The sequence below is a fragment of the Lycium ferocissimum genome, chromosome 1 (assembly GCF_029784015.1).
Source record: "Lycium ferocissimum isolate CSIRO_LF1 chromosome 1, AGI_CSIRO_Lferr_CH_V1, whole genome shotgun sequence".
Classification (NCBI taxonomy): Eukaryota; Viridiplantae; Streptophyta; class Magnoliopsida; order Solanales; family Solanaceae; genus Lycium; species Lycium ferocissimum.
Window position 1 is genome coordinate 70,103,000 of NC_081342.1, and position 25,675 is coordinate 70,128,674.

The window sequence follows — 25,675 nt, forward strand, 5'->3', positions numbered from 1 at the left end:
ACATCACCAGAACTACATTGCCCTTTATCTAATTGTACGGTTGGAATATTTTCCATTATAGCATGCTCATCTAATGGATCAAACCCATTTGTCACATTAACTGTATTGTTCCCTACTATTCTCACTCTAGTACTTTTTGTAGCAGACTTTCCTCTCGCCGCTTTCCACCCATCTTGTATTAGCATGGGCTGTGCTGGAGTTGGGTCCTTGTCCACCATAGGTTGCCCTTGCCCCGAGGTTGGCATTGTCCCTTGCATTACTATCTGATTTGAATTCTCCTTATTATTCCAAACCTGCTTGGCTTTATTGTGTCCCTTTTTCTTGGCCTGAGGTGGTGGTGGCCTTGGCTTTTGTTGCATCTTCTCCTTTGCACAATTATATCCCACTATTAGGCAGCTATCATAATATTCAGGTTCCCAGTCATAGAGCACCTCTTGGTTAATTACTCTTCCATTTGGTTCTCTGACTTTCACACTTCTAGACAGCCCTTTAGTAATATCCATCTCAACTAGTAATCTAGCAAATGAAATCCTGACATTATTTGTGGTACTATCATCCGCAAACAAAGGATTACCCAGTGTACTTCCAATACTACTTAATGATTTCCTACTCCAACAACTCAAAGGTAAGTTAGGTAGCTTCACCCAAACTGGCACAATACTCAGTACTTCATCATACAGGTTGAAGTCAGGTCTCCAAGCTTTAACAATTGCCGGTCTACTATTTATCATATGAGGCCCCGAGAACAATACCTCTTGTTGTTCCTCCAAGCTACCAAACCGTATCACAAAGTAATCTTCATTATGATAGAAGATTTGAGGCTTTACCTGAAAGTTCCAATTCGCTTTCAAAAATCTATCCGTTTGCTCCTATCGAAGGCGAGTTACCAATAACATATAGGATTATTGAGGTCCTCCATTTGTCATTTTCGCATTCAATTTCTGCCTCCTCCAATAAAGCAATCTTCTCCCCATCTTGGATAATAGGAGCAATGAAGTCCAATGTCATTCCCCGCGAAGCAAGCGCTCCACGTCCAGCTGTCACACTCGCCCAAGTTTTTATTCCATCTGTATCATTCCTGCCTTGCTTCTCTGTTCGATCCTCATGTGTCTGTTGTTGCGTAGTAACCTGATTATTTGAATCCTTTAGTGGTCTCCTTCTCCCCATTCCGGCCGGCGGTGCACGCTAGAAGCACTCTAATGTGCGCCGAGAGCTATCTTAGAGAGAGAAAGTAAAATATCATGTTACTTCGAAAATACAAATTTTTAATTAAAAAATTAATTTTTCCACATTTAAAAAAAAAATCAATTTAGAAAAAAACTTCAAACCTTAATGATAATTAATTAGGTGTAATCAAATGTGAAGTGCCCAATTAAAAATGACACGTGTCAGATTTTGTGCTTCTCACTCTCCCAAAGAGAGTGAAATACACTCCTTGCCACGTCAGCGCTTAGGGCGGTAATTATTCCGTTTTAAAAAAGTTTAGGGGAGTAATAAGACTCTAGAAAAAATAAGGTGTGTCGTAAGATTTTGGTCAAAATTCAGGGGGGTAACGATCTGCCCTATCCCCTTTTTCCTACTCTATTATCCAGCTGGTGTGAACATTATGAGTCAGTTTCGGTATATAACAAAAAAAAAAAAAAAATTAAAAAGAAGACGAATAGTAAAAAGAAAAGAGTGAGGCAAAGACAGAGACTTCATTGAGAAAGCAAACATATAGGAACGAAAAGATAAGGAATGTCACTAGCAAGAGATAAGGTTATATAAATGATATAATAGGCACTACTTTTGATTAGTTTCCACATCACTTTTCCTAAAGTGGTAATCATTTTCTCCGCCATATTTTGTATTATTACGCCCTTTTTATTATAGCAATTTTATAAGAACATGAAATGCTAAAATGGTAACTATCCAAAGCAAACTTTGCTCAGACACAGAATGACGAATTAATATTTACTGGACTTTCACTGTTTAGGATGTTTCATGCTTTTAAGTGTAACAAATTTGTCAACAAGGATGTGTACCTGATATAATAAAAGCAATAGGAAGGCCCATCTTCAAGATTAATTGAGCTTCTTGCTCACGCTCATGCTATTGTTGATTTTACAGTCACCAAAATTAAACATTTATCGATGCCTTTCTTCAGTCATGCTCATAACCCGGCCTTTGAGAAGTCGGATTTGTTCATCCTCTGCCTATTAAGACCCCTGTCAAAACAGATCATGGTTGATGATCTAGAAATTAAGGCTGCCAAAGGTAAGCATATTGTATAATGAATAGACAGTAAAAGTGAATTTGACATATGTATGTTATATTTTCAGTTCAAGTCATCCCATACCAGTGATATCCTCCGCACTATATTTATAATCCTATACATTACCTGTATCTCCTCGAGGAAAACATGTTGGTGTGCGAACAAAGTACCACATTGGTGGTTGAAAAGAAAAATGAGTTACTTATAATGTGTTGGATACTCTTAATGGTGTGAAGCCTTTTGGGAAAACCATGCGGGCTTGGCCCAAAGCGGAAAATATCACATCATGTTAAGAGTATCTTTAGACCGTTTAGCCCAACAACTAGTATCGGAGCCAATGGTTTGGCGGGACGAGTATGAAGATGGCAGAGTGTGGTCTGGGGCCCGGCTTAGTGCCTTTGCTCGTTTATGGGCCGGTTTATGACCTTTACCGGTACTTTTGAAGATCCGTGCGAACTTGGCCCAAAATGAACAATGTCACATTATGTTAAGAGTATCTTTGGACCGTTTAGCCCAACAAAACACTCATTAACCTCAAGAAACAACAGAAAACTCTCCTGCCATATTGTCCACCATCTACAAAAAGGAACTAATCTCCACCACTTCTTCTGGCTAACTATGCCCACAATACAATTCCGGCTCTTCAATAGACCCAAGTGTTAGCTGGCATACACCATTTGAGACCCACAATGTCAAAGAAGAGTTGCCACCGGTTGTCAGTGAAGAAACAAATGACTATTGCTTTCTATTTCTGAACCACATAGAGAGCACCTAGAGCGTAGTTGGAAATCCCTTCTTCTCAAGTTCTCTTGGGTTAAACAGGCCTCTCTTGCCACCAGCCATGAAAAGCATAAGACCTTTATAGGAGCCTTGACTTTCCAGAAGGCAACCATATAATGGTAAATAAATTTAAAAGGAAGTGACAAAAGGAATCAATTAGTATCATGTCCAAAAGAAAGTAGATATGTAATCCGCCCAATGTTTGATGCCAAGACCCATAATAGATCGATATGAAAATCATGAGATGCATCCAAAGGTGTGGCCTAGTGGTCAATGAATTGGAGAAGAAGCATAAGGTCTCAGGTTCAAATCCCGATGAAGACAAAAGTCATTAGGTGATCTCTACCCATCTTAATCCTTAGTTGGCGAGTTACAGTACTTGTACTAGTAGGAAGCAACAGATACTAGGTGGAATACTGTAGGTGTACGCAAGCTAGCAGAACATCACTGTCACCAACGAATGAACACCATGAGATGTGTCGAAATAAAATAAATTGTTGTTGATACCTTATTCTAGAATCCTTTTTCCATAACGAGAAGAGATAAGAGGCTCTTATGGAGAATGTAACCTATTATATCATAATAGGCAAAATACATAATTTACACTCGGCACTTGAGACCAAATCCCTGTGACACACCAGTCCACCATGGGTAACCTTTTACACACTAACCTTTCCAGTGTATCTAAGACACATCATTTTTTTCTTGACCGGTTATTCAAAACGTGTGTAGGGTCACACACCAATAAGGTCGTGACATGTGTCATTAACATAAAAATACAAAACAAAACACTTAAAAGTACAATTTTACCCCTAATTACCAAAAAAAATATCCAATTTCTCCGTCTTCATCTTCCGAAGCTACCATTTGCACCACCAAGACCTTAGTAGCCCCAAAAACTCATAAAAATCAGAGAAAAGAACCCATAATCCCCACACAACTTAGAGCGGAACAACGAGATCACCAACTTACAGAGCAATAAACAAACCAACAACCCCAATTCTCTTTTCCCTTTGAAGGTCTCTTCTCCACCACTACCGACTTACCGTTTACAAAGGTCTCCTAGCAGAGATAGAACATTCGTGATAACTAGTGACTGGTGAATAAAATCGTGGAGCGTTCCAAACACCTGGAGATCCAACTACAAGTAGACAGCCAGCCAACCATAACTATTAAGGTAGTGAAATTTCTTATCGGGTAAGTTTTGATCAGCTGTTTACCATGGACCTTTTTACAAAACGTGAAACTTCTCTCACAAATGTGTAACAGGCTCTTTTAGATTTGTCATGAAAACTAAACATGGAAAATCAAGATCATGTGCTAAATTTTGAATGTACAACATAAAGAATGCTATAAAAAAATTAAGCACAGAAGCAATACCAGTTTATTACAATTTAATAAGATGATCACACAACACAAGTGAAACAAGAAACTACAACAGTACAAACAAGAAACAGTTATTTGCAGAAAAGAAGGAAATACATCCATGCAAACTCCACCGATTAACTTTAGCTCGAAACTCAGTGTCTCTGGTGCAGGACGTTCCTTCCTCTGCTTTTTTAGTCCAATCCTGAATAAGGCAACAGCAAGTCAAGCTAAACACACTTGATAATATTTTGAATGATAAACCACTTCTAAAGCGGACTGCTGATTTTGGACAGAGATGCATATTCTGAATGTATGTGTAGTATGAAGGAAAATATTTTCCATTTCATTTTCTGGTGTTTGGTTGTCTAGAAATATTTTCTAGAGAAAACGTTTTCTACCAAAAGGGATAAATGGCTCTCTCACTTTTGATGGATTATCATTGAATCTTAACTTGTAAAAGAGTTCGACCATCTAACCCAAAACCTTAAGGTAATACGTGAATAGCCCAGGACCATTATAAACACTTTGGAACAAAAAGGAGAAGGAAGTAAATCAAGGCCCAAATTAGTTCTACAGAGAAGGACAAATAATCAACGGAAAAGGCTCAAATATGCCACTCCTCAATAGTTTGGCTCACTTATGCCATCACCGTTACCAAAATGGCTCATCTATGCCATCGCCATTACCAAAATGGCTCATTCATGCCATTTTTCATTAACATAGGTTTTACAATATCAGATATGACACGTGGCCTCTAATTAGAGGTCCATGTTGTTTAATTAAACCAGCCCAATTTTAAATCCCAAATTAATAAAAAAAAATCCGACCTAAATTATTGAAAAATGGCATGAATGAGCCATTTTGGTAATGATGATAGCATGAATGAGCCAAACTATTGATGAGTGGCATAGATGGGCCAATTCTGATAGTTCGATGGCATATTTTAGCCTTTTCCGAATAATCAGTTATGGTACTAAAGGAATTTTCACAATAAAGATATCTGAAAATGAATTGGCACATCACCTGAAATGCAAGGGAAACGCCTGCGGGAATTTGGTAGGAAACAATGCTCTAAACTTGCCTTGAAGTTGTCGTCATCCCACACCTGTTGGCTCCACCATTCTGAATCTCCTTTAATTACTTTCATGCGGAGGTTTGAATAGAGAGAGGCAACTTACTTATCGGATTGCACCTCATGAAGCTCAGTTCCTCCAGGTGTTCCCAAGTACTCTATGGCTCCCGAGTTCTTAAGTTTGGTAACTCTTCCAACAATAACTTCCGAACTCTTGGAGTTTCTGAGTTGACAAGTGTTGCCTAACTTGAGTCGCATTGCACTAACAACTCTACCAGATATTCACAATAGGCAAGCCGAAACTTCTTCCAGATACTTGGGTACAGAAAAAGCCTCCAACATTAAAAAGACATGTTAAACTTGTACAAGAGAATATATCCAGTTTTCGTAACTTAGAAAATCTTAGACCCAGAAAAAGACCAAAATCAGAAACACTTCTTAAAAGTTCTACGGCTTTGAGGTTGAGGATTTCCAGATTTGTGAGAGGTCAAACTGTCCGTTCCTTCTTCATATTTGGTTTGAAATCACAACAGTCCTCAATGATCAGTTCTTTTAAATCATCAAAGTTGTTGTATGCGATCAACTTCCTGAGACCCATACATTGCACCAAGTACAAACCTGAAGCAAACTGCAACATGCCTGAGTGATCCCCCTTACTGAAAATTTCACAATTGGAGATGACTATCATCCTCGTTGACTTGTTGAATGGTACTTCCATTAGAGTTTCCCCAACTTCAATGCGAAATCTTTTCAATCTAGCCATCCAGGTGTGGTCTCTATTGAAAATTGATGAGCTACCTAATTTAATAAAAATAGATGTCAAATTGTGTAGAGATGATAGCTCATCAAAAGAAGTTGGTCCAAGAAGAGTCACCCTCTTCCGTCTAAAGAGGCCGGATAAGGACCGAAGAGCCAGCATATATAACATTTCAATGCTAGACAATTTGAGGAAAAGTCCTTGGCTGATGCTCGTCAAATCAGCCGCGAGCACATTTAACAGCTTCAGATTTGTCAACTTGTCCATTCCTTGAGGCAGATAATGTAACCTTGTATTATAACAGTCAAGCAATCGCAAATTGAAAAGATCACCAATAGGTGGTAACTCTTTCAACTGCCCGCAATTTTGTAGTATTAGAGTATGTGGTTGATATAAACTATTGATGGAAGAAGGCAGTGCTCCAATACGAGTTTTACTCAGATTCAGAACTCTTAGGCCTGGAAATGCCAAAAAATATTCATAGGGAATTTCCCAAAGGGAATAATTATCTTGCAAAAGTAAAGTAGTTATCTTTGGGCATTCTGTGAAGCTATTAGGTAGAAGTGCAATGTTGTTGCTTACGAAAGATATTCTCTTGACAGAAGCTGATATTTTATTATGTGACATATCAGTTAACCCAATTCCAGCTTGAATAAGAGAATTGTGTTCATCCCCAAAGGAATTAGCTATCCATATAGCAACATCACGAATCACGTCATGCATCTTCACATAATGAACATCCAAAAAGGGTCATGTACCTTCACATTATGCATCCTATAGGCTTCTAGCAAACAGGCATCTTTTAGACTCTCAATCATTGTGATTCCGCTGTTGTAGGCTTCTTCATATGTGTCATGTTCACCAAGGAACCCCTCAGCCCACCAGCAATGTATGAGATCATTTGTTGAAATAGCCATTAGATATAAGGAGCAAAACAAGAAACAACTTTGAATGTCACCTCTCTTTTTGTTCCCATGTTTGCTTCTTTGCTTTGAGGATAATTCAACATCCTGAGATTCTAAAGAATCAAAACTCCACTTGATGACCTTGTAAACCTTTTCTTTTACATCTTTATTATGAGGTTCAGACATTCTAAGTGATTTTCAAAGCATCTTCCCAGAACTCGACCCTTGTCTTCCCTCTCATAGATGTTCCAATAACGGTGATTAATCGCTAAAGGTAAACCACCACAATCTCTTGCAATTTCCTTTGCGAATGGTTGAATTTGCTCCAGTTGGCGTCATCTCCTGCATTTTTAACAAACAGTTGCCAAGATTCATCCTCATCCAATGTGGAAACATTCATTGGTTTTGTTTTCATTTGCCAACAAACACTCAAAAAACGAGAAGTTAAAATTACCTTGCTTCTTGCAGAATCTTCAGGTTGGGGCACACCCATATGATCCAAATTTATAGCTTCCCAAACATCATCCAGTATAAGAAGGAAACTCTTTTCTTTCTTGAGCCTTTGATAGATTTTGCTGGTAGTGCTTTCTACACTTTCCTTGTCATCTACCTCTAGGTTCAATCTCTTGGCAATTTGTGCTTGAACCTTTCTTATGTCTATTGGCGGTTTGGGCACTGTAACCCATACCACAACACTAAAATACAGTTTGAATCTTGACATATCAGTCTTTAGGAGCTCATTGTTCAAATTCTTCACCAAAGTAGTTTTCCCGTACCCCACACACCGATGATGCATACTTGAAAGGATTCAAATACCCAAAAAAAAGTTACCCACAAGTGGAAGATATAACAATCACTATATAGAAGAAATTTAACAAACTTGAGAAAGAACGAGGTAGGTGGCTTTGATCATTCATTAATAATCTATTGATCTTAACTTTCTTAACTTATTCTCCACTTAACATTCTCAAGAAAAGAGGTTATAGCATCCGTATTTAAAATAGTACTAGTTCCAAACTCGTGCATCCCTTGTCAAGTAGTATAGACAGTATAAATCATAATTAAACTGGAGTGTAATGAGCAACAAACAATATGAAGAGAAAAATACAACACAAAATTGATGATAGATAAGCCTATTATATTAATTTGATTATTCTATTAAAATAGTACTAGTTCCGAACCATGTCAAGTAGTGTAGACAGTATAAATCACAATTAAACTGGAGTGTAATGAGCAACAAACAATATGAAGAGAAAAATGCAACCCAAAATTGATGATAGATAAGCCTATTCTATTAATTTGATTATTGTATGGCAAATGATTAAATATCGTCTGAACGTGATAAATTGAAATTTAGTGAAATAGGTACAATGTATAAAGAATGATAATAATTTGATGTTATTAGACTCAAGCATGGGATATATTCGTATCAGACCTAGATATATTTGCATGTGATATTAGTATATGTGAAAAACTCAGCACATTAATAAGAATCTAACAATAAAACAATTGAAAAAGGGAACTTCTGGAAGAGCCAAATGTACTCAAAGAATCAACAACCAAAAGGGATCGATAAAAAATTCAAAGGTTGAGAGAATTATGTCATGAAAAAGATTCCAAATAATGTCACAAAACTCCCAGAACCAATCTTAATGGATTTGAAATGAAGATGCTGAAATGGCGGTTACATCAAAAGCTCTAAAGAAAAATTAATACTATGATACTTCCGAAGGAAAAGAAAAACATCGCTCAAAAGTAAAAAAAAATAGAGTAACAATTTGACATAAAAACTAAAAAATAAAGGCTGAAGTGACTTGTAGTGTAGATCACTCTACTGTGCACCTCATAGAATCTGAATAAGGATGTGAAAAGTTTAACGAACAGGAAGCTACGAGTTACTAGGCTATCATTAAAAGTATCTTTAAAAAAATCATTTAATGAGAGTTATATGAATTTGAGGCTGTTAAATTTCTTTCTGACCATACGATGATCCAGACGTTATATCAAACTTAATGTTTGGCAAGTTAATGGTCGAGCCAGTAACTAATTTAATGCTCTCCCACAATTAATTCCTAGAGATTGTTTAAATGCTCAGGTGATTTCTTCTCACAATTAATTGGCATGGAATTAGTCGAGGTGCGAGATTGAATTAAAAAAAAAAAAAAAAAAAAACTTTTCTGATATATATTAGGTAATTTTGGAAAAATCATTTAGCTGGTGGTAATTTAGCTTTTAGGTAAGGACAAAAATGTCTTTCAACTTTTAAAGGACAATTTGGTCATTCAACTATTTTTTTTACTAAGAGACTTCCTACTTATATAATAGGCTAAATACCTATATAGCCCCTTAAACTTGGCACATTTTATAAGATAGCCTTAAAAATGTACATAGTGACCAGTTAAACACTTATTTCCATAACTCGGATGAACATTTAAGTAACTCCGTGAATTAATGAAATATCGTAAATATTTAGAATAGTCTTGGATTAATTCCAACATTACCTTATCATCTTCTAATAGTTGTAGGATTTTGTTGAGATTCCTTGTTGCTGATGACTGGCCTTCTATTGATGGTCCTGGGATGAACTCAACTTTTTTCATCTGGTAATTTTCTACCACCAAATTGGATTCAAAGTTTTCTCCAGTTGATCTCGCATGTTTTGTGCTTGAGTGGAGACTTCCAAGCGAAAGCTGCATTTTGGACAGCATTTATATGCAAGCTTCTTCGCCGCTGCAATGTGTGCATAGATTACCATTCTTTCTCTAGCTTGAAAGCTGCATTTTGGACAGCATTTATATGCAAGCTTCTTCGCCGCTGCAATGCTTTCTTGCATAGATTACCATTCTTTCTCTAGCTTGTGAACATCTTCGAGCCACTTGAGAACATTTGGTTTTGGTTTATAGCCTCCTCCCTTAGCTCCTTCCACCTTCTCCTTGATATCATCCCTAAACTTTGTTAGCTTCTCCATATCCTTCCTCAAATTTTCGACATTTGATGAGAAACAGACGGTATTTTCAATCTTAGCATAGACGCATTTAAACACAAACTTTCCCACCACAACAAAAAAGTCAGATACAACAGAAACCAGTAGGCCTATTGAGTATAATTCTTGAGGTAAATTAAGAAAAATGTTTATGAGAATGCCAATGATTGCTCACAAAGATGATCAAGCGCAGCTAAACTGACTGCTTCTTCTTTGTTTAATGAAGTACTTAAGGAAATCATTAATCAATTTTAAATTGTTGTTGTGGAGCCTCTTCAATCTTGCTCAGATGGAAAAAGAAGGATTCCTTTTTAATAGCATTATTCTTGAGAAATGAGGGAACCAACGGCTTTTCCCATTTTGTAATTAATATAGATATTTAATCTTCTGTTTTGATTATTTCAAAATCTTATTTGATCCATTCTAAACTTTAACGGAACTATGTCATTGTTCTTTTCTTCCATACAAACAAAACTATACTATGACACTATCGTATAATCTTGGTCTTAGTTTCAGTGCGAAGAACCTTAAATGTTGAACCATCAAGTTTAAATTCTTGGATCCATCTCACACTTGAATTAATTCCAAGGTAACATAAAGCTGTCCGCTCTAGTCAGAATGAAATGACAGAAGATGAGAATGTTTTTGAACATTAACATTAGATGTTAGCTATTGTAACTCATGAGAGGTTTACCATGGGAAGAGAGTGTCATATTATGATACAATAGGTCACTCTATCTTGTCACTAATAAAGTCCTTTTTAATTTGTAACTGCCTCTAAGTTTATCTATCATTCCAATTTTTGTTGTCAATTTCAACTTTTTCCATATGTGTGAATAATATTTTGGGAGAAGCAATTTCCAAACATGGCTTGCCTTATAGAGCCAGAGGCGGATTAACTTTGGCGCAAGTGGTGTCAATATGTTTACTTGGAAATAAGTAAAACGAAAATATTGGGTATAAAATGGATTGTCAAGCCAGTTAGCATCACATTCAGCAGTTGGTGTTACACTTTCGCGCAGTCACCTTCCGTTTTGTTTTGGATAAAATGAATCAGGTGCACAGGTTTTTAACATAATTGCTGATATCAGTTGGTCATGGATATGTGGCATGTAATGATAAAGTAAATGATTTTTTTCTGCCGGAAAAAAAGCAGAAATTTGTCATGTGTATAGGTAAAAGGCATAATACATAAACGGACCCTCAAATTTGGGCCATTTAACAAGACGCTCCAACTTTGGTGTGCACAAGTAAACAGACACCTTAATCAGAAAGTTAATACGTAAACACAAATGCTGACGTGGCATATAAATTTTGGAGGTGTCTATATGATCATTTTGTAAGTTGGAATATTCAACTGACAAAGTGGAGACAAGTCGAGGTGCCTACTTATGCACACCCAAAGTTGGAGGGCATAGTTGCCAGCTGAGACCAAGTTTGAGGGTCTATTTATGTATTATGCCTATGTAAAATCTGCTGTAAACTATAGGATATGGACTCTGTAAATATATATGTTTCAAGTTCCAAAAAGCTTTGCTTATTAATGGCATTTTAGCTCATAATCATCATATGAACTTGTCATATGGGGTTTACTTGATTCCTTTCCATTCTTCCACTTTAGGTCTTTAGTCCAGAACATGAGCTTTTTGATAATAGTCAGGACAACAGCTATTAGCTCTCGACTTTTGGTAAGATCAGAACTTCAACTGAGTGCAACTTCTGACCTCTTATTTCCACAAGGCCTACAGCTTCTCCTTAGAGCTTCAAGCCCGATTTCGGGTGGCGCAACCTTTGACGCCCTATTCTCGACAGACTTAAAACTTTTGATTTGTCTTGTTCCAGTTACAGAAACAAAAAAAAAAAAAAAAGTGGGAAAAAGATATCCATCCTATAAGAAAGCTCAAGAATCAGCAAAATCCTGTGTCCTAATACTTGTTTGATTTGTCTCTAAAATAAATAGAATCCTGACCATCACTTTTCTCTAGTCTTAATATCAGTGCTATTTCAGTATGCAGTAAACTTCAGCCTGTGCACTGTAGTTCCCTGTTATTGAGCCATACCATTTTGGTGTCACTATAGGTAATATGTATACATTATAAAGACTTCAACTGACACCAAAATTGAGAAAGATCTGTTTAACAATTAAGAAGTCCTCGAGCGTCAGCGGCACACGGTCCAAAGCCCAGTGGATAATGGGCATGCCCCTCTACCCTACTCCACTTAAGTACAAGGCTTTTGTGTGCAGCAGGGTTCGAACAACTATAAGGACTTCAATCAATACCAAAACAAAGAGAGAATATTCTTATAACCGACTGTCAGTGGGGTTTGAAACTCGGTGGATAATGGGTCCACCCCTCTACTCTTTTTCACTTAAATGCGTCGGAGTTCGAAACATTATAAGGACTTCAACTAACATCAAAACTGAAAAAGTGTTTTTTGAAACCGAGAAAACAGTCGAGCGTCGTGGCAGACGGTCCGAAACTCAATAGATAACGGGTCCGCCCCTCTACCCTTTTCCACTTAAATACCAAGCTTTTATGTGCGGCAGGATTCGAAGTCGTGTAAACTCACACAATTACATATGGCACTTTAACCACTAGACTAGAGACCCGAGAGCCCAATACTGAGTGAGTTTGAACTAAACACTGCATATGTCTTCATGATGAATGTCATAGTTCATGTAAATATATGCACGCCTAGTAACAAACTTTATATATAGTTCTATGGACCTCAAATTACTTGAAATAAAGAATGATTCAAATACTTTATTTAACCAAAATAAACATAAATACCAAAAACATAGAGAATCCCTTAAAATTGTCTATAACTTTTCCACACCTCAGTTGATCCTTGTATCTATTATACACTTCAATTCTCCAACCCCACACAAAAATGTACCTATTAACAGCGGAAGAGACCTATTGTGACTGCTATTTGTTTCCTAGTTTTCAGGGATATTTTAATTTTCAATGATCTTTCCCTTGTTCTCTAATCTTAGGACTCCGTTTCAGATAGGGAGAGTAGTTGAGACTTATACGGATAGTATTTAGGGTATCATCCTTTATATACCCTGTCATGTATCACAGAATATACACATATTATTCAATTAGCCATTCCCTTTTATGGTATCAGCGCTACTTCTCACACGAGACTCATCCTTGTTTCTTTTCTACAGCTCTCACACAATACCTGATCTGTTGTCTCAATGGCTAATCCTACCAGCGTTGTTGATGCTGATAACACAGCCGCAAGCAACTCCATTGTCCAATTCAATCCTGCCACTCAATTGCCAATCAAGCTCATCGGCAGTCATAATTTTGCAACTTGGAAGGCTCAAGTTTCAATGCTCATAAATGGTCACAAATTATTTGGCCATCGTGATGGCTCCTCCGCTGCACTGCCAAGACAATAACTCAAGACAACCAAAGCACGTCAAAGCCTGCGTATGAGACCTGGTTCTGCCAGGATCAACTTATACAAAATGCCCTCATGACATCAGTTGATCCAACACTTGCATCAACTGTTGCAACAGCAGCTTCTACTCACAAAGCACGGACCCTTCTCCATACCGCTTTGCTAACAAGTCTCAGACTAGAACTTTTAGTCTCTGAGACCAGCTTGCTCGGCTTCAAAAGGAATTTCTAACTGTAGCTGATTATTTACACGAGATTCGCTCACTCTTTGACAAACTCGCAACTGCCGGAGCACCAGTTACGAATGAAGAACTCATTGTAATTCTGAGTGATCTTGGACCCGAGTTTCGAGAGATTTCCTCTGCTATCAGATCACGTGACACTTTTGTCACCTATGAGGAATTATACGAGAAGCTGATTGACCATGAACTTTTTCTCAAACATGATGAATCTAAGAAAATACCATCCATAACCGCAGCAATTGCTCAAAGGACCAGCATAGCTTCTCCTCGCAACAACAACCACCTCAGGCAAGGAAATTTTTACTCTTTTCCTCTTTAAGAAAATCTAATAAATAAAAATTTAATTAAAAAGGATCAACCCGACCCGAAACCCATATGAAGAATGTAAATAACCTTTCACATTCTTCCTTTTCCCTACCATTTTAACATGTTTGGTTTTAAATAATACTCCCTTCGTCTCATAATAAGTGTGACCTTAGCTAAAAACATGCATATTAAGAAACTAATAATCCAATGTAAAGTTTACTAAATTATCCCTATATAATAAAAAGAAATTATTTTTTCCTCTTGATTAGAGCATGCACAAGTAGTAAAACCTTTTGACGTTGGGAATCCAACAATATCAAATTACTATGTGGCTTTTCCAATCATCATTTAGATGTTAGTTTTTGTGTAAGGATATATAGAATTGAAAAAATTAGTCAATTTGTGTCATTTAACTTTGATTTTTATCAATAAAATCACACAACTTATGATTTTTCTCTTATAAAATTACTTAACTATATTTGTCATAAAAAATAGATTAAATTCCACTAAATCCCTTAACCTTTTTGGTCTGAGAAAAAAATACTCCCTTCACCTTTTAAATGAGACAATAAACCCCCCTAATCTTCAATCTAATGGTCAAGATGAATTGTCAAATTTTATGTATGTTTAAAAGGTCTTAAATGACCTTCAATTGTGATATATTATTGTACACATTTTCTAAAATACGCATTACCAAACGATACTCAAAAACAATACATAGAAATTAACAAATTCGTCTAACTGCTCTCACATTTTTCATGCAAGTACACATTACCTCATGCTCCTTTGGCGTAAAATAAAAACTTCCTTTGCTTTAACAACTTACTGAGTTTTAAAATTATAAATGAGTTAAAGGCTCAAAAATACACCTCAAGTATCAGTTTTTTTTTTTAAGTTTTCTACCGAACTATCGGCAAAAACACCACTATCAGTAGTTTTCACTTTTAAACTATAACTAACTAGTTTGCAAAACACACCTCATTAAAAGTGAACACTGACATAATGAGGTGTGTGTTGGTAAAATCAGCTAGTGATAGTTGGGTAGGAAAAAGTAAACAATCGATAGTTGGTGTGTTTTTGCAAACTAGTTGGTTATAGTTTAGGTAGGAAACTCTCACACCTGATAACTCATGTAGGAATTGAAACTCAAAAAAAGTGATACTTGAGGTGTGTTTTTGACCCTTATCTCTTATAAAATATCTGATTTTTAAGATTAAAACTGTAAATCTTTAGTTATTATGCTTACGAGTGAAATGTTTTCAAAGAATATGAACTATATAAATATGTAAGAATGCCATAAAATATACTCCAATATGAACTATATAAATATTAAGAATGCCACAAAATATAATACTATATACACAACTATTTAAAATCCTAGCGATAATACAAGTAATGAAGTTATAACGTAATGGATTATGACATGTTTAGAATTTCAAATTTAATTACATGAAAGCATTCCAAAATAAAATTGGATAGTGAAAATCAAAAGAAGAAAAGTAAAAAGAATAAAGAGATAGTTAAATATTAATTTTTTTTAAAAGTGTAACTTTAATTTATATATAATACTGAGTACTAATTAAGGGCCATTTATGACCTTTTAAAAGTACATAAAATTTGTCAATTCATCGTAACCGTTAGATTTGAGATCAAAGGGATTTTTGGTTCCAAACAAAAGGTGAAGCGGGTATTACTTCTCAAACCAAAAAGGTCAAGAAGGTTTAGTGAGATTCATCCTATTTTTTTATGAATAAATATAACTGAGTGATTTTATAAAAGAAAACCCTAAGTTGAGTGATTTTATTAATATAAAATAAAGTTCAATGACTTTACTACATAATTCTTCATAGTTGAGTGACCTTTTGATATATTAGAAGCTAACGTTACAAGAATAACGAGTGCAACTACTCCCTCCGGATCAAAAAGAGTGTCCACTTAGCCATTTGCACACCCCTTAAGTGTGCGCACTCTTTTTTATCCGATGGAAGTATTATTCATGTAAGTTAATCGATCATCACTTTAGTACTCCCTCCATCCCATAATAAGTGTCACCTTAGACAAAAACACGCATATTAAGAAACCAATAATGCAATGTGAAGTTTATCTAATACCCCTATATACTAAAAATAAATTACTTTTTCCTCTTGATTAAATTAGCATGCACAAATAGTAAACCTTTTGATATTGGGAATCCAACAATACCAAGTTATTATTGGCTTTTCCAATCATGATTTAGATGTTATTTTAACTTGTCACTTTTTGTATAAGGGTCGAATTGAAATAAGCTAGCCAATTTATGTCTTGGTTTCCGAAGGTGACACTTATTATGGGATAATTTTTTTTGGCTAAGGTGACACTTACTATGGAACGGAGAAAGTACTTGTTTTAGGTAATTCTTCTAGCTACCCAAGTCAATTAAAATTAATGTTCTTACTTTTATAGCATGATCAAATTAAATAGGGTATGGCATCATCTTCACCGAGAATGATACTACATTTTGGGTCGGGTCGGGTTGGCTCGAACCTTTTCAATTGAAATTTTTATTTATTAAATTTTTTTAGTAATATATAGATTCCAGTCTAACCTATGCAATATTATTTACAAAAATCTTTTAGCACAAAATCAATCTAATTTCTTTTGATGAACATAACTTCTTAAGAACCTTAATTGCTCCTGATGGTGGCCAGACGACGGAAGGAGTGAAGTCATGCATAGGGTTAGAAGCTTTATTTCAGTAAAGATATTTCGGGGACTACAAAATAATATTAGGGATAAAATACTAATTAATCAAATTAAATGTGCTTATAAGCTGAAAAATCATAAGTTGAGAGCGACAAATTTACGTAACGTATAGGTCACACGGAAACAACTTTACTATTGCTTCAAAACCCTTTTGCTTTGACCATATATTTTACGATTCTATTCTAATAGAGTACCTTTTAACCATATATATCACTACTTTTTTTTTTTTTTTGTTATTTACTTATTTTTTTTGTTATTCATCCTTTTTACTTAAAATACTTTTAAATTTTATTTTTTGGTAAATAGTTTAAAGGACATTCAAGTCACACCACAAAAAAAAAGTAATTTGCGGAGGTTGAAAGTTACAATTCGCGGGGTTTTAGCCTCCACTAATTGCTTGAAGAGGCTAAAATCCCCGCAAATAGCAACTTTCAACCTCCGTAAATTATCCTTTTTTTTGTAGTGTCATTTTAGCAAACCTTTTTACCAAGCACATTATTATATTAATTTTAGCACTTCCATCCAAATACATAACTGTTTATTTATAATCAACTAAGTGTTGAATACTTATCAACTAATATTTATAGCCACTCAACAATTGAGCTGCTTTAACTCTTGGTTAGTTTGCGAAAAACTTACCCCATGCGTACAAATAACACTGTTATTTTACTACGATTGAGTAATAAATTGAGGTAAGAAATATTTCAGGTAAGTTATATAATAAATTGTGATAAGAATATATAATATTAGATTACGTTAAGTGATAAATCTTTTATTATATTTTTTAATTAATCCAATATAAGTCTGGTCGGGTCAGTTGAACCATTAATTAAATTTTTATTTATTAGATTAAAAAAAAGAGTAAAAAATGACACTACAAGAAAAAATATATTTGGCAACAAAAAATTTTTTGTTGCCATAGATTGATTATTGTTGCAAAAAGTACTTTTGGCAACAAAAAAAAAAAAAAAAATTGTTGCATGAACTTTTCCCAACGGCTGTTATTGCAACAATGTGCAACAACTTTTTTTTTTTGGTTGCCAAAAGTACTTTTTGCAATAGTAATCAATACTATGGCAACAAAATTAAATTCTTTGGCAATAAAAAAAATCGTTTGCCAACAATAAAACTAAGTTGTTGCCAAATCTAAAATTTTTTGTTGCAATTTCTATACTTTCTTGTAGTGTGAGTTATTCACCGGAAAAAATGAGTTATTCACCGGCAAGTGGTTTAGTGACACTGGAAAATGGTAGACTTTTGTGTTGGTTTACTCAAAGTTAAGTGACTTTTGTGAAAAAATGTGATAATTACATGACCATCTGTGAAATTTACCCATTATGATCCTTATTTTAGCCCGAATAACTTTCGGTCGGATTATCAATCTATCCATCAACCAAAAAATTGGATTAGATTGCCTTCATATGGACTGGTCTTTATTTTCTGCCCCCCAAATCGGTGGTCTTTAATTTTTGTTCCTACTTCTCATTTAATGAAAATTTGTTGGCCAAAATACTCTTATTCGCTGGTCTATGAAACCACAGATTCGGGATCGAATCCCAACAGAGGCAAAAAACAAACAATTTTGCAACGTAGAATTTTGTAGCAAATTATGTATATTCGGGCAAAAGTTATACCTTAAGGCCTAACTTCTGTAAAATCCTACAGAACTATGCCGGAAAAGGGATAAAGTTATGACTTAATGCATAACTTCTATATGGAAACTATGCTTCAAGACGTAACTTCTATATAGAAACTATGCCTTAAGGTATAATTTTACCCCCGAATAGGCATAGTTTGCTATGAAACCTTATTTTACGTTTTTCTTTTTACTCTGTAGGGTTTCTACGGAAGTTAGGCCTTAATTTTATACAAAATTCTGCTTTTTTTTAATACTCTATTGGGGTTCGAAACCAGCATCGCAGGGGTATTTTCGGCCACTTAAAATGCCAAAGGGAAAAAATTAAGGACCGACAATTTGAGGGCCAAAAATCAAAGACCACCCCTGAGCATTTGTGCATTGAACCTCCATTAATTAACTCAGCATATTTTTTATTCGCCTAAAATTCAATCCAATCCGCCCATTAACACTTGCGGAGGCAGACTGTGTTCACATGTAAATTTTGCACAGAATGTCCTTATTTTAGAGTGGTCTTTAATTTTTGCCCTCAAATATGATGGTCTTTAATTGTTGCCCTGCATCTCATTTAATGAAAATTTGTGGGTCAAAGTATCCTTATCTATGACCTAATTTCGCAAGACATAAATTTAGAGAACATTTGCGTTGTTTGGCATAAGTTCTTTAGGAACTAAGTTATGTCTTGTAAGGCATAACTTGTGAGTTTTGAATTGAATATAAGTTCTGTAGGAACAAATGACATAATTTGTTGTGTCTTGTAAGACATAACTTATATTATGATACCAAAATATAAACTTATGCCAGCCAATTTTTTTTTTTTCAATGTCAAAGGTATTTTCGACCACTTTTTTATTACTCAAGGTGGCGAAAAACAAATATTAAAGACCACACATTTAAACACCATCCCAAGATACAGGCCTTCGTGCGAATGACCTTGTTCACATACGAAGGATCCTAGTCTTATAAGTGACCATCATTAGTCAAAAGTTTCTTCACAAGAACTACTCGGCTTAGCCATCGATGTACCTTCACTTGATCCTTGACTTGGTTGGTGAATAGTTGATGAATTCCACAATGTACATACACTAGACGGCCTACGCCGTCATGCGTTGGCCCAACACTTTGCATTATAACAGTATTGTTGTATTTAGCTGTGTTTGGATAGTGAATATATATATATATACACACACACTATGTTCAAAACACGATTAATATAACATTGTAGTTTGTGCCCGTATCTAAAACTTTATTATATTAGTGTTTGCTACGGATACAAAATCGGCAAAAATTTATTAATATTTTTTAAAAGAGAAGACTTGTTTAAAAGGAAACTATTTTCCTCTCTTTTGAGATAAAACAATAGAACTATTTAAGCATCGCTTGATACTTTCAATTTTAATTCGATTAATTTAAAGGTGTAAAATACTTATTATTTTTATCAAATTTTTATTTGGATAATTCTAATTCAAATTATTAAATTAATTTTACATGTTTAAAACAAAACAAAGTAGAAATTAATTTTCTATTTAAACGAAGAAAGACTATTTTTTAATTTTTGGTAAATATTCTCGGTTTAGTGCATTTTACTTGTCATGTTGTCTTTTGCATGGTTTTTTAAGAAAATGTCGATTAGAATTATAATTTGACTAATTTACCTTATTCATTATTTGATCTCCATTTGATATTTTTTTTTTTACGACATTAATCTCTTTTCACATTTATTAGAGTACGAATAAAAATAAAAAAGTAATTAAATTCTATCTTATTTTAAAATATAAATATTTTAAGTATATTTATTTTAGTAAACATAACAAATAAATGACATAGCGGAATAGCAAATACAATACTTCAATATCTAGATTAGATCTCAGGCTAATATAAAAAAAGAAAGAAAATTGTATGGTTTACTTAACCTTTTGAAGAAAAGCAATAATATGGGGTCCAAGTTTCTTTCGTACAATAATTTCGTTTCGCTCTCACTAATGGATTGATACGCATGTGGCAATGAATCCATCATTATTGACTTAATGGGATACTTTGGAAATTACATCAATATTGTTTGATTTTTTAATATGGGGTGCACTTTTTTTTTTTTTTGGACATTATTAGTTTGCACTATTTTTATGCATATATATATATATATATATATATATATACACACACACATATATATATATACATACATACTATGCTAAAAACACGATTAATATAACATTGTAGCTTGCTCCATATCTAAAACTTTATTATATTAGTGTTTGCTACGAATACAAAGTCTCGCACTTTTTTTTTTTTTTTGACATTGTTTGTTTTTTAATATGGGTTCACTTTTTTTTTTTTTTTTTTGATATTGCTTGATTTTATTAATATGGGGTCCACTTTTTTTTTCCGTGAGTTTGGAGATGGTGGGTTCCATTTTATATATATATATATTTTTTTTTTTTGGTGTTGTTTAGTATGGGGTCCACCCATTTTTTTTTTCTTTTGGGACTACGGACGACGAAGCATGGGTCTAAACCCATGCTTCTATATAGTTATAATAATATGGGGTCCATGTTTTTTGCTGTACAATAATTTCATTTTCTCACTACCTAAGGTTGATACGCAAAGCAAATAATCCATCATTATTGATTTAATAGATACTAAAAAATTATACGAATATTGTTTGATTTTTTAATACGGGACGCATTTTTTTATTTTTTTGACATTGTTTGTTTTTTTAATATGGGATCCACTTTTTTTTTTCTAATTTTTTATATTTCTTGATTTTGTTAATATAGGTCCACTTTTTTTTTTCTCATGAGTTTGGAGATGGTGGGTTCCACTTTTTTTACTTCTTTTTTTTTTCTTTTTTTTTTTTTTTTAATATTGGTTGGTGTTTAGTATGGGGCCCACACCTTTTTTTTTTACATTGTTTTTTTTTAATATGGGATTCACTTTTTTTTTTTAGCATCGTTTGATTTTGTTAATATGGGGTCCACTTTTTTTTTTTCTGTGAGTTTGGAGATGGTGGGTTCCACTTTTTTTACTTTTTTTTTTTTTTTTAATATTGGTTGGTGTTTAATATGGGGACCGCACATTTTTTTTTAATGCTTAACGGATGACGAAGCATGGGTCTAAACCCATGCTTCTATATAGTTACTAGATGGCCTATGCCCGTGCGCATGTGCCCAACACTGGATTATGGTGTACTACGTATATATAATTGTATTTAGATAGTGATAATATATATATATATATATATATATATATATATATATATATATATATATATGCATACTATGTTCAAAATACGATTAATATAACATTGTAGTTTTGGCTCCGTATGTAAAACTTTATTATATTCGTGTTTGCTACGAAAATTTATTAATACTTTTTAAAAGAGAAGACTTGTTTAAAAGAAAACTATTTTCCTCTCTTTTGAGATAAAACAATAGCAATATTTAAGCATCAGTTGATACTTTTAATTTTAATTCGATTAATTTAAAGGTGTAAAATACTTATTATTTTTTATCAAAGTTTGATTTGGATAATTCTAATTCAAATTATTAAATTAATTTTACCTTTTTAAAATGAAACAAAGTAGAAATTGATTTTTTGTTTAAACGAAGAAATGCTATTTTTCAATTTTTGGTAAATATTCTCGGTTTAGCTCATTTTACTTGTCATGCTGTCTTATGCATGGTTTTTTTAAGGAAACGTGAATTAGAATTATAATTTGACTAATTTACCTTATTTATTATTTGATTTATATTTGATATTAATCTCTTTTCACATTTATTAGAGTAAGAATAAAAATGAAAAAGTAATTAAATTCTATCTTATTTTAAAATATAACTATTTTAAGTATATTTAATATAGTAAACATAACAAACAAATGAAATGGCGGAATAGCAAATATGGTAATTAAATATCTAGATTAGATCTCAGGCTAATATAAGAAAAGAAAGGAAATTGTATGTATTAGCCTACTTAACCTTTTGAAGAAAAGCAATAATATGGTCCATGTTTTTGTCATGGCAATAATTTCATTTGCTCCCACTAATAGGTTAATACGCATGTAAGAATGAATCCACTATTATTGATCTGACTTGATGGGGATACTTTTAATTACATGAATATTGTTTGATTTTTTAATATTTTGGTGAATTTTTTTTTTTTTTTTTGACACTGCTTTTTTTTTTTTTTTTTGATATGGGGTCCATTTTTTTTTTCATGAGTTTGGAGAGGGTGGGGTCCACTTTTTTTTTTTTTTTTTTTTAAGAGTGACTGATGACGAAGCATGGGTAAACCGATGCTTCTATATAGTAGAAAAATAGAAATATAATAAAGTATTTCTATTTACTTTTTAAAAGAGTTGGTAATATAAAGTATAAAATGTCATTTTTTTTGCCCTTAAATAAAAAAGTGGGACCAAAGGACGGACGACGATCTTGTTTATAAAATGTTTCTTCTATATAGTAAAGTAATATATATAATATGTAGTTTTGGCCCGTATCCAAAACTTTATTATATTAGTGTTTGCTACGAATACAAAGTTGGCAAAAATTTATTAATACTTTTTAAAAGAGAAAACTTATTTAAAAGGAAACTATTTTCCTCTCTTTGAGATAAAACAATAGCAATATTTAAGCATCAGTTGATATTTAAATTTTAATTCGATTAATTTAAAAGTGTAAAATATTCTATTGTTAATGTATGTAGATTGGGCCTAAACAATGACTATTATTTTTTATCAATTTTTGATTTGGATAATTCTAATTCAAATTATTATATTAATTTTACATGTTTAAAATGAAACAAAGTAGAAATTTGATTTTCTATTTAAATGAAGAACTACTATTTTTTAATCTTTGGTAAATATTTTTGGTTTAACTCATTTTACTTGTCATGTTGTCTTTTGCACGATTTTTTAAAGAAACGTCAATTAGAATTAGAATTTCACTAATTTACCTTATTAATTATTTGATCTCTATTTAATATTATTTTTTCTTTTATGATATTAATCTCTTTTCACATTTATTAGAGTAAGGAAAAAAATGAAAAAGTAATTAAATTCTATCTTATTTTAATATATAAGTATTTTAAGTATGTTGCTGTACAATAATTTCATTTGCTCCCACTAATGGATTGATACGTATTTGGCAATGAATCCATTATTATTGATTTAAGGGATAAGGCACCATTACCCCCCCGAACTATACCCTAATTTGCTACGACACACCTTACCTTTCCCCTCGGGCCCTATTACCCCCTAAACTTATTTAAAACGGAATAATTACCCCCCTAAACGCCGATGTGGCAAAGAGAGGTGTTTGTTTCTCTTTGAGAGAGTGAGAAACATAAAAAAGGGGAAAACTTAATTTTTTTTCTTAAAAATCTGCATTTTCTTAAAAATTTGAAAATAAATCTAGTCTTCCACATTTAGTTTTAAAAACGGGTTTTCCACATGTTAAGAAAATAATTAATTTTTTCAAAATTTTATAAAAATTCAGTTTTTTTTTTTCACATTTTGGCAAGAAAAACATTTTTCCGTATTTTATTTGAAAAATAAAAGTGTCCTAAAAATGAAATCAAGATTTTTTAAGACATTTTAAAAAATAATCAAGTTTTCCATATTTTTAACAAATCCATTTTTCCATATTTAAAAAAAAATCATTTTTCAGCTTTTTTTTTCTTTTTTCAAAAACGGGTTTTAAAAAAAAAAACAAATTTTCAATTTTTTTTTTAAAAAAGGGTTTTAAAAATCCTTTTTTTAAAAGAAAATTCAGTTTTTTAATCCATGTTTTTAGTTTTTTTTTTTTTTTTTAAATGGGTTTAAAAAAAATCAAATTTTTCTCAAATTAAAAAAAAGACAGTTTTAAAACTCATTTTTTTAATGAAAATTCAGTTTTTTATTTTTATTTTTAAAAAAATTGACACGTAAGTCAAAAAATTAAAAAAAAAAAAGAAGAAAACAAATAAATACACATGTGGCAAGGAGAGTGTATGTCACTCTCCCATATGAGAGTGCATCGGCGTTTGGGGTAATTATTTCGTTTTAAATAAGTTTAGTAAAGTAATAGGACCTTGGGAAAGGTAAGGTGTGTCGTAGCAAATTCGGGTATAGTTCAGGGGGGTAACGGTGCCTTATCCCTTGATTTAATGAGATACTTTGAAAATTACATGAATATCTTTTGATTTTTTAATATGGGATGCACTTTTTTTTTTGACATTGTTTATTTTTTTAATATGAGATTCACTTTTTTTTTTTTTTAATATTGCTTGATTCTGTTAATATGGGGTCCACTTTTTTTCCGTGAGTTTGGAGATGAAGGGTTCCACTTTTTTTTTTTTTAATATTGGTTGGTGTTTAGTTGGGGCCCACACTTTTTTTTTTAAAATGGAACGGACGACGAAGCATAGGTTTCGACCCATGCTTCTATATATTTGACAATAACTATTATTTTTTATCAAATATTGATTTGAATAATTCTAATTCAAATTATTATATTAATTTTGCATGTTTAAAATGAAACATAGTAGAAATTTGATTTTCTATTTAAATGAAGAACTACTATTTTTTAATTTTTGGTAAATATTTTTGGTTTCACTCATTTTACTTGTCACATTGTCTTTTGCATGATTTTTTAAGGAAACGTCAATTAAAATTATAATTTCACTGATTTACCTTATTAATTATTAGATCTCCATTTAATAATATTTGTTCTTTTATGACATTAATCTCTTTTCACATTTATTAGAGTAAGGGAAAAATAAAAAAGTAATTAAATTCTATCTTATTTTAATATATAAGTATTTTAAGTATGTTGATGTACAATAATTTTATTTGCTCCCACTAATGGATTGATACGCATTTGACAATGAATCCATCATTATTGATTTAATGAGATACTTTGGAAATTACATGAATATTGTTTGATTTTTTAATATAGAATGCACTTTTTTTTTTGACATTGTTTGTTTTTTTAATATGGGATTCACTTTTTTTTTTTTTTTGATATTGCTTGATTTTGTTAATATGTGGTCCACTTTTTTTTTCCCGTGAGTTTGGAGATGGTGGGTTTCACTTTTTTTTTTTTTTTAATATTAGTTGGTGTTTAGTTGGGGCTCCCACTTTTTTTTCTTAAAGGGAACGAACGACGAAGCATGGATCTAAACCCATGCTTCTATATAGTTAAAATAAAATAATACTTGTTGAATTGTTGGTGTACAAAAAA

The 25,675-nt window shown here is 32.9% G+C and overlaps 2 pseudogenes; one reads left to right on the top strand and one right to left on the bottom strand.

Moving 5' to 3' along the window:
- LOC132067163 (disease resistance protein At4g27190-like) overlaps nt 1-10,361 on the bottom strand; it is a 44,538-nt pseudogene extending 34,177 nt beyond the window's left edge.
- Nucleotides 10,362-13,058: 2,697 nt separating this feature from the next.
- On the top strand, nt 13,059-14,033 carry LOC132031092 (uncharacterized; annotated as a pseudogene).
- The last annotated feature ends 11,642 nt before the right edge of the window (nt 14,034-25,675 follow it).